Raw genomic sequence first — 16,237 nt, forward strand, 5'->3', positions numbered from 1 at the left:
CAGGGTGACGCCCCGAATGGGCACGGGGAGCAAGGGACCCGAGGGGCGCGGGCTCTGGGGTCCGGCGGCCGGGCGGGAGCCAGGCGAGGGGCGCACCCCTTGGCGTCCCCTCGGGGCGTTGTTCGCCCCCCGCGTCTTTCCTGCTTCCGGGGGCCGCCGCGGGGAGGATTTGCCGCAGATGACATCAGCTATGGATGCTGGAAAGGCGGCGGCGGCGCGGAGGATGCGCCGGCTCCCCCCCTTCCTCCTCCTCCTCCTCACCAGGTCCCTGCCCTGCACCGTCTCCGTATAAAAGCGCCGCCGCCTCCCCACACGCCCTCACTCCCTCCTTGCCGCCTGCGGAGCCGCCGCCGAGCGGCCCCTCTGCGCTCCGCGCCCCCGAGCCGCGGGGCGGGGGCGAGGGCCACCGTAGTGGTGGAAGTGGACTCGGAGCCCTCCTGCAGCATCCCCAACCCAACCTCCACCTCTCCTAGTCTCTCCCACCGCTTCCTAGACAGCAAGTTTTACCTGCTGGTGGTCGTCGGCGAGCTGGTGACCGAGGAGCACCTGCGGCGGGCCATCGCCAATATCGAGCGAGGTGAGGCGGCGGGAGCCGGGGGGCCGCGGGCAGCGCCGCGACATCCCCGCCGGCGCCCTGCCCCTCCCTGGGCGCGGCCGGGAGCCGGGCTTGTCCCCCGACACCCATCCCGCCGAGCCGCGGTCTGTGGCTCTTTATTCCCCGGGGGGTCCCGCCGCAATCGCCCACGCACTCACCTTCCCCCGGGTGCGGGGCGCGGGCGCTGCGGAGCGGGGCTGCCGAGAGCCGCGGCGAGCCCCCTCCCCGCCATGGCTGGGCGGAGGGGCCGGCTCGGGAGCGCAGCGCCCGCCGCCGAGCCCGTCTGCCCGGAGACACCGGCGGGTGGGCGTGGCACGGTCCGCACTGCGGTCCCGGTGGCAGCCTGGGGCGGACAAAGGGCTGCCGGGGATGGGGTGGATGGGCTGGGCTGCGGCTGCGGGGCGGCTGGCGCCCGCAGGCCCCCACCGCCACGCCGGGCCGGCGGGGGTCGGGGCGTTTTCCCTGTCGGCGGCAGAGGCTGCGCGGGCGGGAGCGCAGCCGCGCCTTTGTGTCTAACTTTGGGCGCTGGGACTTTTTTGTCGTCTGGACAATTTTTCAGAACCCAAGTTCTATATACGCATATATATATATATATTCCAATATATATATGTTCCAATAAAGAAAACCCATATAAGTAACTCTGTTACCCGGGTGCTCAGCCTCCTTATTGTCCGACTGTGGGCTGCTCTGACTCGGCATTTATTTGTCCTTTTCTTAAAACGGCGATGCAGGGTGGTGTTGCAAGTGAAATGACAGTTTTATAAGTTTTCATTGTGGCTTCTGATACAATAGATTGCAGTGTATGTGCGGAGAGGGAAAAAAAAAACCCAAAAAACCAAAACAACAAGCTGTTGCGGTATTAGTGGAATAATGCACAAAAGAAAATTATTGCCGGACCTTACAGTTAGTTAAACTCAGTTGATATCTGATTTTATAACATGTATTTTTTGTTCTGGGCTGGTGAAAACAAAGATTTCAGGAATTGCCATTGTTAAGAGTGGAGAAGAGATCCCGGAACGGGGAATCGGTAGCAGCCTTGTCATGTAGGTGTGGTTCAGCACTCCAGCTAGGACTTCGTCTGTCTCTATTGTTGCTTTCTCAACCATTGTTGCTTTAGTTGGCTATTTCTCTGAATTCTTTTTCATTACTGTTTGAGGTAAAAGGCATCCTCATCTCAGCTAACCAGTTTCATCATAACCTGTTTGTCTTTATTGCTACCATTGTCTCTTGGGGAGAGCTACTGAGGCAGGTGCTTTGTCATTCAGAGCTTCTTCAGCATTGCACGTCCTTAACTCTATCTAATTTTCAGTTGTGTTAGAAGAGAACTGGCTGTATTTTAATTAATTTGGCAAAGGTTATAGAGGAAATTGGTAAGTTTTCTTCCCTCAAGACAGCTAGTACCCTTCCTCTGAAGAAAGGCTCTTCAGTCTCTTCTTGAATGTCCTATTGTACAGTTGCTACTGCATAGCTCAGTTGCTGCTACCTCCTGCCACTAAGCATAACACCCATTTACAGCTTTAGGTGTTCAGAGGAAGTGTTTTGGCCTTTTAATTGATCATTTTGGATTATAAATCACCTTGCTGCTTCTAGTATCAGACCATCTGATTGATGGATTTGCTTGCTAAGAAAACTGCTTGGTGAAATTTTGAGGTGCATTGTTCTGGATGAATACAGTGGGAGTCTGACGCTTTTATCTATGCGAGGCAATTAGGGGCTCAGGTAATATTTTTCTCTTTGGAAAGTCTTCTGTAGTCTGGAAAAAAACACTTCTTGCTGCCTTTATTCTCAATAGAGCTTTAAATGCATTTTGGTTTTTGATAACTCTGTCTCACAGTCTTCTCTGGTACCATCATTGCATCTCCTGGGTACCATCATTAAAAACTGTGGATTCATGCGCCAAACTGCAGAGCAACGTGTCAAAGAAAACATCTGCTGATAACACATCAGTGGCGTGATGCTACGCAACCTGGTGGAATGCAGAGTCATTTCTTAATATATCATGGGGAGGGAATGGTGTGGCAAGATGCATTTTCAGTAATTACATTTTGGATGTGACTTTGCCAAGGGGGCAATCCTCCAACCCACCATCCACCAAAAGAGAAGAGAGGAGTGGAGAGAAAGCTTCAAGATTTTTCCACTGATTTAGCAGATGCTACTGGGTGTGCCCTTCCTGCTGTCTGATTAGTCTTGTGTCTAGTGACATTGCACTCCTAAGACTGCAGAAAGAAAGAAATAGCTCCAGTTCAGCCATGTTTACAGCAGTTATGTCCACACTGCTAATCCATCATTGGATTGACCTTGGATTTTAATTCTACGTTTATCTTTGTTCCGCCCAAAACCTGATTTAGTGATATCATTCATTTAATACATTTTGCTACTCTATAATACACATGCATAATTTTTGCATCCAGATTGCTGAATCATGCAGTTGCAAATTTTGGATAGTCTACCCAAATTCCAGCTTCAGCTTCTAGGACCACTGTGTGCATGTAGGCTTTTTCCCCTTGGCTTTTTTTTTTTTTTTTCCTATTTATTTTGTGTTGAGTCCTGTATTTTGGAGATTGCCTGGCTCAATAAGGCAATGACTGTGCAATCTTGACTACATCTCATCAGAATCTTATCCCTAAGGCAAATTAGGATTGCATCTAAAGCAGCTGGGGACGGTCCAGTAATGACAAGTCCAGTCATTAGCAGCATCGATGAATCATGGTCCATATTGTTTAACCAACCTCCAGAAAGCATTGTAGTTTCTCTGCCCAAGCTTGGTGCCATGGGCCAGGGAGCAGTTTATCTTCAAGCTTGTTCAAGTTCAGCACTCATTCACTCAGTGTACTTCAGCTTTGTGATCAATGTCAATTTTAATATTTACTGTTTTCATATGTGCTCTGTGTGTATGGTATTATATCATCTTGGTGTTCTTGCTCTCAAATACTCCAACACCTGGAAGATATTAAATCCTATTTAGATGTATTTGCCTGCCAAAACTTGTCCCAAAAAATGTACCATATGGCCAAGAGCTTTCTGAGAAAACAAAGTAAGGAGACTTGTAGAAGAGTCTTGCTGCTTGTGCCTCTGAACAATGATGCGTCAGTCAGGAAGTGGAGGTGGCTGGTTATAGCTCAGTTATTTTTCTGAAGTGGTAATGGAGCACACAGGCAATACTGTATTTTCAGATTTTTGTAGAGATTCAAATGGCAGCTACTTAACATGTTGGTAGCATGTTACAATAAGCTTGCTACAACCTTTACTTGGATGCTGACAAGGAAAAGCTATGGATGCATTCTTCTTACAGAGGCTTCCGGCTCTGAAATGCAGATGTTCATATTTGCATGGAGAGCCTACTCAGAGCTGCAATGGGAGACTGGCACTGCAGATCTGGTTTCTCTGCTATTCCCTCTTTTCTCCTCATGCTTCATCTCTGCAACATGGCTTCTTCCAGTCTAAGTTCTGACATTTCTGCTGCCTTGAAACAGAAAATACATAGAGCATGGGAAGTGGCATTGACAGTAACATCCACAACTTGAAATCCTGACAGAGTTACCAGCAGTGTTAATTCTAGACTCGTTCTGAAGGGTTGGACACACACCTCTTCAGGCATCTTGTTGTCAAACCTCAAAGTGGTCTAACCCAATAATTCCATGCAAAGGCATGGTCATGTGGGGAGGGGGCCACCAGACTTTCCTCACCAGCAATCCATTTTATGTTTGCCAGTGCCTGGACTTACTTGCAGTGTTACTGCCAGCTCATTATTTTGAAACAAGAAGATTTTTCAGAACAATTTCAGAATAAAATTATAGAAAAATCTAAAGTGTGATTTGGGTTTTTGGGGGGGTTTTTTCTTTTTTGTTTTTTGTGGTTTTTTTGCTAGTTTGTTTTTTTTCTAAAATTATTCATCAAAATCTTATGGAAGAAAACTAGAAACTTTTCTTTTGGCTGCAATGTTTTGGTTTTTTTTTGTTTGAATTTCAGTCCTTAAAAATCTACTTTGGAATAATATATTTTTTGGTCATATAAGTGTTAAGGGTCTCACTTTATAAGTAGCTGGGGAAAAACAGTAGGGAACAGAAATAGGCAGTTTGGTTCTTAAAAAAAGAGATCAAGCACAGCATTTTCAAATCTCAGAACTAGAGTACTGACACTTCATAAATAAAATATTACTTAAATTTTAATTTAAAATATGGTATGCTTCAAAGATACTGAATGGAGACGTCAGCAATTTAATACTTTGTATTTAAATATTAATTACCAACATGCTAGGTAATGCTGCCTTTTTCTTCTCAAAAAGGCAACATGACTGAAGTGTCCTCTGGGTGATTCACTCCTCCATTTTTGTAAACTTCTATATTGCGATTTTAAAGTCATGTCAGGGACATTGCTAACTTACTGTGAAGTGACTACTACTGCAGTTCTAAAGCTGAGGCCTTAAAAAATGGTCACCCTTTGGAAAGGCAAATTGTCTTTTTCTGATTCCTGTCAGAATCCTTCCAAATGCATTTTAAAAAATAGCTGTGTGCCTTGGAAGAAAGCAAGGCTGGGCTTGGAATTTAGAAGTATGCAAATAGCTTGAATGCAAATAGAAAAATACTTGGTTAAAACTTCCAGTTCTCATGCGTCAAGCTAGATGTGTTTTGTATTTTGAATTTTAGGAATCCGATCATGGGACACAAACTTGGTTGAATGCAACTTGGATCAAGAACTGAAACTTTTCGTGTCTCGCCATTCAGCTCGATTCTCTCCTGAAGTTCGAGGTGAGTTTAAGAGTAGAACTGCTAAATTACACTCTGAAATTGCCTGGCCCATTAGTTTTAGGGCCTTTTTAAAGTTAAGAAAACTCACTGTTTGATTGAACAATTTCTTCACGTAGCACCAATCTAGTAGTCCAGTGACAGAAGCCTATTGTGGTAGGTAGAGAAACAATAACTGGAAAGGTTAGCTCTGTATTTTGACAGAGGCCAGAACTGATGTCACAGCTGTTGCAGAGCTGCAGCTCAGGCCCTGTGATTCTTCCCAAAGAATTTGGATTTGGTTGTCTTTCTTGGTAGAAGCTGAGTTATGGTGAGTCTGCCTTCACATGTGGGAACTGTCTTTGGCTTGTATGAGGAAATCAGAAATGTACAGGGCTAATAAGACTAAATCTCTTTTGCTGCCTTTTTTTCAAGCCCATTCTTCTTTAAGAGGAGTCATTCAATAAAGTGAAACATTTGTTAACCAGTTCTGTGAAGTGTAAAATTTGGGTTTGTTCTGGTTTCATGAGAATCAAGTGTTTGGTAAGTTTTCTAAGATCCCATTACTCTTGATACCATTGCTGACTGAGTGTGGATGAATTTAATCAGGTTTCTCACATGAACATATAAGACCTTTTCAAAGTAGTAGAGGTTTCTGTCATTGGTGAAATCATTGTGGCTATGTGCATGTTGAGTGCTGTCGTACAGTACAACCTATTTCTGATGAGTATTAAAAATTTCAGCTTCTGGAGCATCTCTCATGTGGTGAAAAAGGACTGTGAAATTTTTTATCATGCTACTAAATCACTTTCTTGAGGTCAGTTGCTATACATTGTTGACAAAGAGACACTGATGCCTTGCTAGCATGACAGCAATGACCTGATGGTTTTGAATAATGTACAAAAATGACTTGTGTAACTAATTTTTTCTTCTTGCAGCATATATTAAAACAGTTTTTGCTGTATCTTCCCATACATAGAGAAAGTAAAGCACTGCCAGAGTTAAGAAAAAATTATATATTTCTACAATTCTTCCTGTGGTTTGAAAACCAACATAACTTATAAAACAATACACAGCATGAAGATTTCTGAGTAAAGCCCCTTATTTATGTAGGTGTAAACTGGGGCCTAGAATATTTGTCTTGCATTTCCTTTTAAATGTCATTAAGCCAATTCAACTTCTCAGATGAATTAAAGCTTTGCTTTACAGAGAGGGAATTTATCTTTAAGAAATGCAAAATGCAGTGTATCCCATTTTTGACATATTTGTGTTTTACTTTAAAACTTAAAGATTCTATGTTGCTTCTGTAGCATAAATACTACTGCATGACTAGTATTTTTACTGTCTCTTTTAGATGATCCATTGTAATACCACTGCATGAATTAAAATAAAACAAATACTTTCATATAATAAGTATGATCGTGCACCCCTTTTGCAGCAGAAAGAAAGTAGACTTGTTTAGGAATTTTTCTCTGGGAACTGTGTTTTTGATTGATTTTTTTCCCCCTTGTTTGTCTAGACTTTGCTGTTTAATCTGTTATTGTGTTGAATTCCAGCTTAATTGCATGTGACTGGAATTCATCAACATCTCTGACAAGCATAAATGAATGTGTTTTTCACTACTGCTCAATCTTCAAACAATAAACTGCCGAAATCTGTGTTTAAAGAGCATTAGGGGAAACTTGAATAAAGGCAATATCAAGGGATAAATCTATCTGTTTTGACCAACTTCTTGGCTAAAATTTTATGGAGAAGCGCATTTGTCCCTCCAGAATCCCACTGTACAGATCAGAAAATTATTTTAGCTTCTTTCTGCTGTTCTCTGATGTTGAATGCTGCATGAGGCTCCTTTGTATCCTCTTTGCTGTTTGACAGAGAGAAGGCTTTTCTGTTGCCACATTATAATAAGATTTCAGAGTGTTTAATTTCTGTTACAGCACCCAAATATTAAATTTTGAGTGTTCAACCACTGAAATGATTGAGTTTGATACTAAAGAGATAATTGTAAGTAAGCATTCCTTTATGGTTCCAAACTCAGAAACTGAATTTAGGTAACCAGGTGACCTTTTGTCTAAGGGAAGTATTCATCCAAGGTGATGGGGTTGCCTGTGGAATGTAATTAAAGAACCTTTTCTTTTTTTCAGCCCTTTGAGTCTGAAGTCTCTGTGCAGCTCACATATAGGGACAGTTTACTCTTGAGGAAGGCTTCTGGTTTTGTCAGGTCTGACTGCTGTCTGACTGAAGCCTTTTTAATTAGTTATAGTAATTACAGTGCTGGCTGAGTACATGTTTGTGTGCTTCTCAGAACAGCTTGAGGACATGGACAGCAGCAATGTGAAGGATAGGACTCTTCCCGCAAAAGGAAGCTTGAAGGAAATGGGGCCAATCCTGTCCCCATGCCATACACCTATGATGTCAAGGGAGAGATGTGCAAGAGATTGCCTGTCAAAGTATTTGTGTCTATTCACTTAAAGAATTTAAGGTCTAATCCCCCTCACTGTGTAGCGAATAGCATACTGGTACTGCAGGGAGCATGATTAGATCCCAAGACTTCTTTGTGTTCTTTTCAAGGGGGTGGGTTGTCACAGTGGTATTTGTGCACATTGTATTCAGCTGTTGGGCAATTTATGAGTGATTTATGATTCCTGAAAAATAAGATTCAGGATGGAAATGCCAGGAGATCTTTTCTGCTACCTTGTAAAGCAGCTGAGTTAGCAGACTCCTTAATAATAACAAATCTTGGAGAGGTGATATTGCCAGGTGGTCTTGAAAAATGACTCACACAACTAATTAAGTGGTTGCCATGACAACAGGAACATGACTTTAAAGGGGTGCTCTAGTGGTGCCTCTGTTTTCTTTGTCATGTACTGATAACTTCCATCCTATGGTAGTATGAAAAGGACAAAAAATGCAAACAATGTACAAGATGGAAAAGGAAATGTGCATCTGGTAGTGAGGCAGAACAAGGGGAGAGTCTTGGAAAGAGCTCATTTGAAATTGCAGCTGAACCTACCAATCTTTGCTTAATTAACAAGAAAGTTTCAGCTGCATAAAGCAGTTTCACAAAAGACCATGTTTTTGGGTGGGGGAGGGTGAAGCTGTTGAGGGCCCTTCTGTAAGGCTTGTGCACTCCTATTTTATCCCTCAGTTTCCATCTGGGGACACTTAACTGTTACATTGTTGCATATTCAAGCCCTTGTCTAGATAAAATCTGTTTTATTTAAATAGATTTGGGGGTGAAATAGATTTTACTCCCAACCTTCTAACAAATCCTGCTCAAGCTATGCACTGTGGCTACTTTGTCCTGTGGTTATCAAGAACATCTGTATGTATATCCTATCTTTATAATACCAGGAGGCCTTCTGCTGCCCATTAGCCAGTGCAGACACCAACTGCAGACTTAAGTGAGTCCTCCGTTACCTGTGCCTAAGACTTCTTTATTGCCAGCCTGCCTGCAGCCAGAGGGGATCTTGGCAAAGTGTGGGACATGTTTCACTTCCTCTTGGCAGCTACCTGCAGCAGCAGTGGGCTTGCCTCCTTCAGGCTTCCTAAAAAGTCTTTGCTCTGTGACACTGTCATTACTCCATAAAACCTTAACAACTTCCCTTCTGACAGTTACCATTTCAAAAGTTACTGCTCAGGACTAGCTGTGGAGAATTTTCAGATCTGGGAATTTTGGTCATCAATTTGCACAGCTCCATACTTCAACAAAGTGGTGTATAGTCCCATTTTCTTTGCAGATCTAAAACCAGTTAACATTGCACCTAGTAGCTTGCCATGTGAGCTTGAGGAGTCACTAATAAAATCCTGAGCAGCATGGGTTTTCTGCTGATTTATTTGAAAACTGCAGTTCATCAAAATTCCTCAAGTCAGGACATAGGTACTTGAGCTAAACCTGTCATTTGAGATGGAAGAAAGGAAAAAGAGACGAGAAGTCAAGACGAGATCTTTTCAGGCACTATCAGAGTTCCATAAATGCGTAGGAATTAATTTTGCTTAAGATTTCAGGTAGCCTGGTGTTTAGGTACATGCTTCAAATATGATTCTTCAGGTATTTGGAGGCTGTGATGATAGCTGGAGTACCTATTGAGTGGAATCATTTTAGCTCATTATATGTTTGGAGAAGTTAATTTTAGATGGCTACTAGACTTGCTTTATGTCTCCAAGTATTTGTGCATTGAAAGAAAGAAAATGGAGGCAGACTCAAAAAGGTAATTGAGCTGACTCACACTGCAGTGGCTGCAAATGGTGTCCCTGCAGGGTGACCTGCAGCTGCCAGTGGTCCAGGGCTGCAGCCGGGGAGCTGCCCAGCAGCACAAAGCCAGGAGCCCCTTGGTCCTGTTGGAGCATGTCGATGGGAACATATGCACTGGACTGCTCCTGAGCATTTTGTGGGGAGATGCTAGGATTTTGGTGGTTCAGGAGAGGATTACAAGGTAATAGACTATGTGTTTGGATATAAGAATTGTCAAAGCCTTCTTTTCTTAGTAGTATTTAAAATTCCAGAGATGGGCTAATAAAGTCTCTTTATCATCTTTTTTGCAGTGAGTCAGGTGTTGCACTTACGTGACAATCATTTTGGCATTGACTTCCATTTCTGCTTTTTTTAGGAAAGATCTCAAAGAAAATTAGCATGAATTTGCATTGCTGCCAAAACACTGGTACCTGCTGATGCTAAGCTGTTAGTGTGAATCAGCAAAATTAGTGAGAGGTTGTTTTTAAATGCCTTGTATCAAAAGTAAATACAGTAAGTTCAACAGTCTTAGAATAGCCCATGTTTTATGGGAACAGGTTTTGGCTTGTGTGGGGCAGCTACCAGAGGCATGGGATTAAGTTAGTTATGAATAATGATAGAATTTAAACATTACAAAAAATAGAATAAAAGAAGGATAAAACATTACAAAATTTGAATTCCCATTCCTCTTTAATAGAATGAAAATTAAGCATATCTAATGGTATATTCACAAAGGTTAGTTTTTGAAGAGCTATCTGATAGACAAAATATTACTAAAAAGATTGAGGAATCTCACAAGCAACATATTAAGAATTCTAATTCTTAATTTCTGATTAAGATTTCTTAAACTGAAAAGTCCAACAATATTTTATTTCTGACCTCTGCCCAGTATCATTTGCAGATGACCTACCTCTCATCTCTTTCATCATGGATTGATGATAAATGTGTCACCAGAAAATCACTGTCACTTTTTAAATCTAATTTCTTTTTGTCATGTGCAACATTTTTGTCAGATGTCCATTTTTCTTAGTTTTGTTAAGACTTATGTACTTTTTCTTGTGGAATTTGTTACTTTCTCATCTAATTTATCAGTTACTTGATAGAAACATTAAAGGTTTTAATTTGACTTTATAATGAGAAGAGACTTAATCCAAAGGCCTCTGAAATAATTGGATTGGATTTTGGATTAGAGAAAGCACTATCTAGTATTTTGAAGTTAGAACAAAGGCAAAAATACCCCATAATTAGCAAAAAAGTGAAAATTTAATCTTCTTCCTTGAAAGACAAAAATATTACTTTATTTGAAGTGACTTGCCTACCACTATATTCAGAAATAGAACCAGAAGTAAGAAGAGTTGAGACACTCCCTGTCTCCAGACTGGGTGGAATGGGGAGCTCATGTTTATTCCCACCTCCAGCTGTAGAATGAGAGTTACCACTGTGGCTGCTGATACCAACCTTGCAAGTGCGTGAAGTGCTCCAGCTGCCACCTGCCTTGTCGAGACAGGTACAAGAGCTGCATCTGTGCTGGCTGCAAATCAGTGTGATCCTGACTTCCACAGGACCTCACAGTCCCTATGAGTAGCTGAGTTGAGCACTGCAGACAGTTAATAGTCACAAGTAGAAAGCTGGATATTTCTGTAACAAAGGTACACGTTTTTGCATCAACCCCCCCCCCCCAGATGGTCCCACCAAAAAGACAAGATGATGAGTTTGGGGTTGTAGTTGCTGGTGGTAATCTGTTCCTAGAGCTGAGAAGAAAAGCAGTGCTCCTGGTGACCTGGATTTGCAGATTTTAATCTGTTTATGATTCAAAATCAGTTGCTGATAAAAAAAAAAGTGTAAAAAATTGTATTAAAATAATAACCAATTCATAAACTTGTGTGAATTTCAGTATTATTTTGGTGTTGCAATTTTACATATTTTAGTACTTGAAAGCTTGTCTGTAATGGTGAGATGAGTCACTGTCCTGTGTCCCTCTGCTCCTGTCTCCTGCATCGATGTGTGTGGGACATTATGCCCATCTGTAACTCTGGAAAGCTTGGGGTTTTATTTAAAACAAACCATCAGCCCCACAAAAGAACCCCCCCACCCCACCCCCCCCAAAGCAAAACAAACAAAAAAAAAAAACCTCTTGCAAAAGATAAGCCATGTTCTTAGATTGCATAATCTCTGAGTCATTCTAAGGAACCACACAGACCTCAACTCCCTGCTGTCAGAGGCTGCCTTTGAAAGCTGGACCAGTAGTTCTTCTGGAGAAAACACTGATCCTAGGTTTGGCTCCCATGTCCTGAGTCACAAATAAGCTTTCCTAGGTCTTGTGAACTCTTTATGGTGGATTGAGTATCTCCCCCACACCTGAGAGACTGGAAAGGGCAAAAGAAAGAAAACTCATGGGTCCAGATAAAGGTGAAACAGTAGGTGAAGACAAAACCAAAGAAACAAGCAAAACCAAACCAAGTAGCACAGTGAAGGAAATTGCTCAGCACCTCACACAGGCAAAATAATGCCCAGCCAGTCTCTGGTGACTAAAAACCCCACCTTCCTCCTCTGCTCTAGCTTTTGTTGCTGAGCATGATACTACATGTAGGTATTTGTGTTCTGGTCAGATTGGTTTTTTTTTTAGACACCATTGTTGAACTTCTCAAGGTAAAGGGGATGAAGTTTGACAGAGCCTTAAGAGGGTCCAACTACAGGAGTCTTGTTTCTGATCTTAAGGCTTGGAAGCAGCACACATCCTGTCATGGGTATTATGGTCATCCAGCATGCTTTCTTAATCTCAGACTGTGTCCTGGTCTTCTAGAACTTGCACAGAACTTAGACTTAAAAAAAAAAAAAACTTAAAATTATTTTGTATGTGGCCAGTACATGAAATGGATATAGAAAGCAAGCCTTCAAGAGTGTCTTGGGATAAGATTTAATGCTTGTTGCAAGCTAATAATTAATTGGCATTGCTCATAATAACTTATATAGTGCTGTTGATTTTTTTCTAACCTATCATTGCTAGCTCCAAAGCTCAAATTCTAGAAGTTCATTAGACATGGAAGATTTGAACATTTTTCAATACTAATTAGGCTTTTGTATATTTACTATTTCCAAGCAACTTTACATATTTTAATCTGCTATTAAAAATGCTGGAGTTGACATCTGGCACTTCCAACTCTTTTTGTTTGTCATACTTTTGAGCAGATGGACATCCCTTTGTCAGCAATTGTTAACTTAGTCTAAGCAATAATCAAATTATGTTTAGACCAAAGTCCTTGCTGAACTCCACCAAATCTTACTCCCATGTACTGTCCCATGTTTCTGACTGGCTTGCAAAGATGGGATACTCTCAGAAAACACTAGAGCAATATTAGACTAGTTGTTCTTTGTTAGATGGTTTAGGTAACTTGGTTGTTGGCTGTGGAACTGGGCACAACAGAACACTTCATCAATAATCATTGAGGGGAAAAAAGAAAGAAAATATGTTTTCAGCCCAGCATAGATGTGTCTTCTGTGGATCTGCCTTGCTGTAGTTCTGTAACAGTCACTGCTTTGTAAGTGGAGTTAGCAGACAGGTATTGTCCACTATTTGTGGTCAAATCACTAACTGACCACAGAAAGCTTGTAGTCATAGTTGCTCTAGGTGATGGCACAATAAGAAACAGATTCACTACTGAGTTTGATTTTTTTTTTTTATTTTTACTGTAGAGAATTAGACTTTCAATGTTCTCACCAAATAGTTAATAAAATCTTGAGAATGACTTTTGAGATCCTGTGAAACAGGAGAATCACAGAATCATAGAATCTGATGAGTTGGAAGGGAACTACAAGGATCACTGAGTCCAACTCCTTGGACACCCAAGGAGTCATACATACCATGTGTCCAAGAGGATAATTTCTGAGCTCTGTGAGGCTGGTGCTGTGGTCACATCCCTAGACAGGGGAGCCTGTTCCACCGCTCATCCACCCTCTCTATGAAAACCCTGTTCCTCACATCCATCCTAAACCTCCCCTGACTCAGCTTTGTGCCACTGCCTTGAGTCCTGTCACTGGTCATGAGAGCGAAAAGATCAGTGACTGCTCCTCTACTTCCCTACCACAAGGATTTTGAAGACCGCAGTGAGGTCTCCCCTCAGTCTCACCTTCTCCAGGCTGAACAGCCAACTGTCCTCAGCTGCTCTAAATATGGCTTCCCCTGCAGAAGAACAAGAAAGTAGAAGCAATCTCAGTCTTTCAACTCTGATCGTATTTCCTTGTTATGTATGATGTCTTTGAAATTGTTACTATTTGCAAAAGTTAGTATTTTCCAGTTCAAAATAAAGGTGTAATGCTCTTCTTCTGGTTGAAAGTCCATTCCCAGCAAAGTTTCTATGTAAAATTCATCATATCATGCAGATAAAGCTACTTTATTGGAAAAAAACTTCAAATTAGCAGTAAAAGAAAAACAACAGAAAACCAAACCAAACAAACCCAAACAATTGACAATCCGTCATTATCCACAAAGGTTTCTTAACCTTTCTCATTTTTGGAAGTTGTCTTATAAGGAATTGTGCTCCCTCATGCTGCTTTTACCAGCAGATGGCATTCTCAGTGCCCTTGCTTAATGCTGTACAGTAAATGATCACATTCAAAAGTCAGTATGAATACTTTTGTAATGTTTTTACGTCTTAGTTCTTAATGTGAAACATCTGTTTCTATTTTTCTCTGAGATCTTGCTTGGAGTTTAAATTTTAGAGACTCCAGCTCTGTTGACTGTGAAAGATGACTCCCTCAATGTGAAGTGAGCTCAGCAAACCTCAGTTCTCCCACTGTCAAAGAAGGAAAAGCTCATTCAGGTCAAGAGCCCTCTCAGGTGGAAGACCACACAGATAGTGATCATTTTATGAAAATGCTTAACATTAACTCTGCACAGCTAGTAGGGAAAAAAGCAAGATCATTACCCACAGCTGGATTTGTGCATAAATTAACACATCTCTAGATACAGATAAGAAAATCAGCCTGACAGATCATGTATTCTCTGTATTTTCTGGATATCTCCAGTAGGCCTGAGCTTCTCCTGTTTGGAAGCTGCACTATAAACCACAGTAAGACCTGGAGCAGTGCCTCTCTTTCTCTCAGAGCACAGCATGGAATAAAAGACATAAGCGAGTAGAGTCTGACTCACTTGTCAAGTTTAGTATATCTCAGGTTTTCTCCCTGTCTCAGTCTGTGCTATGACTGTCTGTTAGGAATATAGGAGTACAGTAGCAGGTAGTTTGACAAAGCAAATCAGTATTGTCTGTCTAAAAATACTTGTAAGTGTTCATACAAGTTAAGTCCCAGTGTGGCATTTTTCCTTTCTCAGAGATGGAAAAAAAGAAATCCCAGCTTTCTAAGTGACTGTAGAACACATGGTATGTCATAAACCAAGATACCTGAAGTTTACTTCTTAATTTTGCCCCTGAACTATGTAAAGACTGACTGTGGCGGTAATATTCAGATGCCATGGACAACCCATGATTTGGATTATTCAATTGCAGTAATGTAATGGCATTTAATTCCTTTTGTCTTGCTTCAGCTTTCCATCAAGGCCAAGTGTGCCAGTAGGGAATCTAATGTCAGTGACTTATGAAGTGTAGTCTTCATTAAAATTCAAAATGAGGCCACCAACTCTCTTCAAGTAAGCTAGTAAGATACTAGCCAGATGTTAATGTAAACACTTAAGGGATCACTCAAATTTATTTGAAAATAACTGTTATAGAGATGAAAAGCTGAGATTAGCTATTCATGAAATTGTGTAACTCCTTCAGATTTCTGAGTCGTATTAAAAAAAAAGAACACGTGAGGACCTTTTTATTATACAACACCTGCATACATCTGCATGTGCAAAATCTTTTCATATATGCAAATACTGATCAAATATTTTTCATCTCATTTAATTGTACTGGAATAGCAGGCCTCTCCATGCTTACCGAAAGCTGCTTTGTTACCACTCATTAAAAAAAAAAACACAACCCAAGCAACAAACAAAAAATCAGAAAATGCCCAAAACCACAGACAGCAATTTGTCTTACTGTGATTACTAAAAAACACTTTGACAAATTCTGCTTTGAATGAGTAAATTATGAGGAATTTAACTGAAAACAGACAGGTCTCTCCAGATCTAAGGCAGCATTGGAGTCCTGTTGAAGAATTGCAGTTTGTGGATCCTAGGAATGCTGGTGAAGAACTGCAATTTCCAGATCCCATCTATGGAGAGTTTGAGGGAAATGTCTGTGGGAACTATTGTTTGTAACAAGTTTCTACACACAGTAACATGCAAAACTGCTGGGTTGCTGTGACACTGTGAAATAAAGTATAGCCTTTCTCTTCTATGGTATCCTTGCAAGTTGGCATGGTGCTGGAGCTGGCAATAAATTGACTTCTGTTAGACTTGAACCTCTGTAGGAAGCTGAGTGTCTCTACAAAAAGTGTAAGCCAATCGGGTGAAATACTGCCTGCCATCTTTAACAAAGCTCCTTTTCAATGGGAGTGAAATGCTTTTAAGTGCTGCCACGTGGCTGTAGAAGTGTGTGTATTTTGTGATTGCTGAAACATTTTTGCCAGCCCTAAATCCAGGAATGCTTATAAGGTGAAAGTTAAAATGTCATGTGGAAATTAAGTAAATGACATTTTGATTACCCTTCTGCATCTGGCTTAATGATTGACACAACCTTCAAA

At 41.3% G+C, this 16,237-nt stretch overlaps 1 protein-coding gene across 1 annotated transcript in view; it reads left to right on the forward strand.

Moving 5' to 3' along the window:
- Positions 1 to 339: 339 nt before the first annotated feature.
- The window catches only part of MAP1B (microtubule associated protein 1B), a 69,736-nt gene continuing 53,838 nt past the window's right edge, over positions 340 to 16,237 (forward strand). Inside the window, exons 1-2 of the mRNA XM_014252375.2 lie at positions 340 to 577; positions 5,242 to 5,343. The gene's annotated coding sequence lies outside the window, so the exon portion shown is untranslated. The remainder of the gene's footprint in view (positions 578 to 5,241; positions 5,344 to 16,237) is intronic.

The sequence above is a fragment of the Pseudopodoces humilis genome, chromosome 4 (assembly GCF_049639895.1).
Source record: "Pseudopodoces humilis isolate 2021_Gansu_Grassland_sample_001 chromosome 4, ASM4963989v1, whole genome shotgun sequence".
In the NCBI taxonomy this organism is placed as follows: Eukaryota; Metazoa; Chordata; class Aves; order Passeriformes; family Paridae; genus Pseudopodoces; species Pseudopodoces humilis.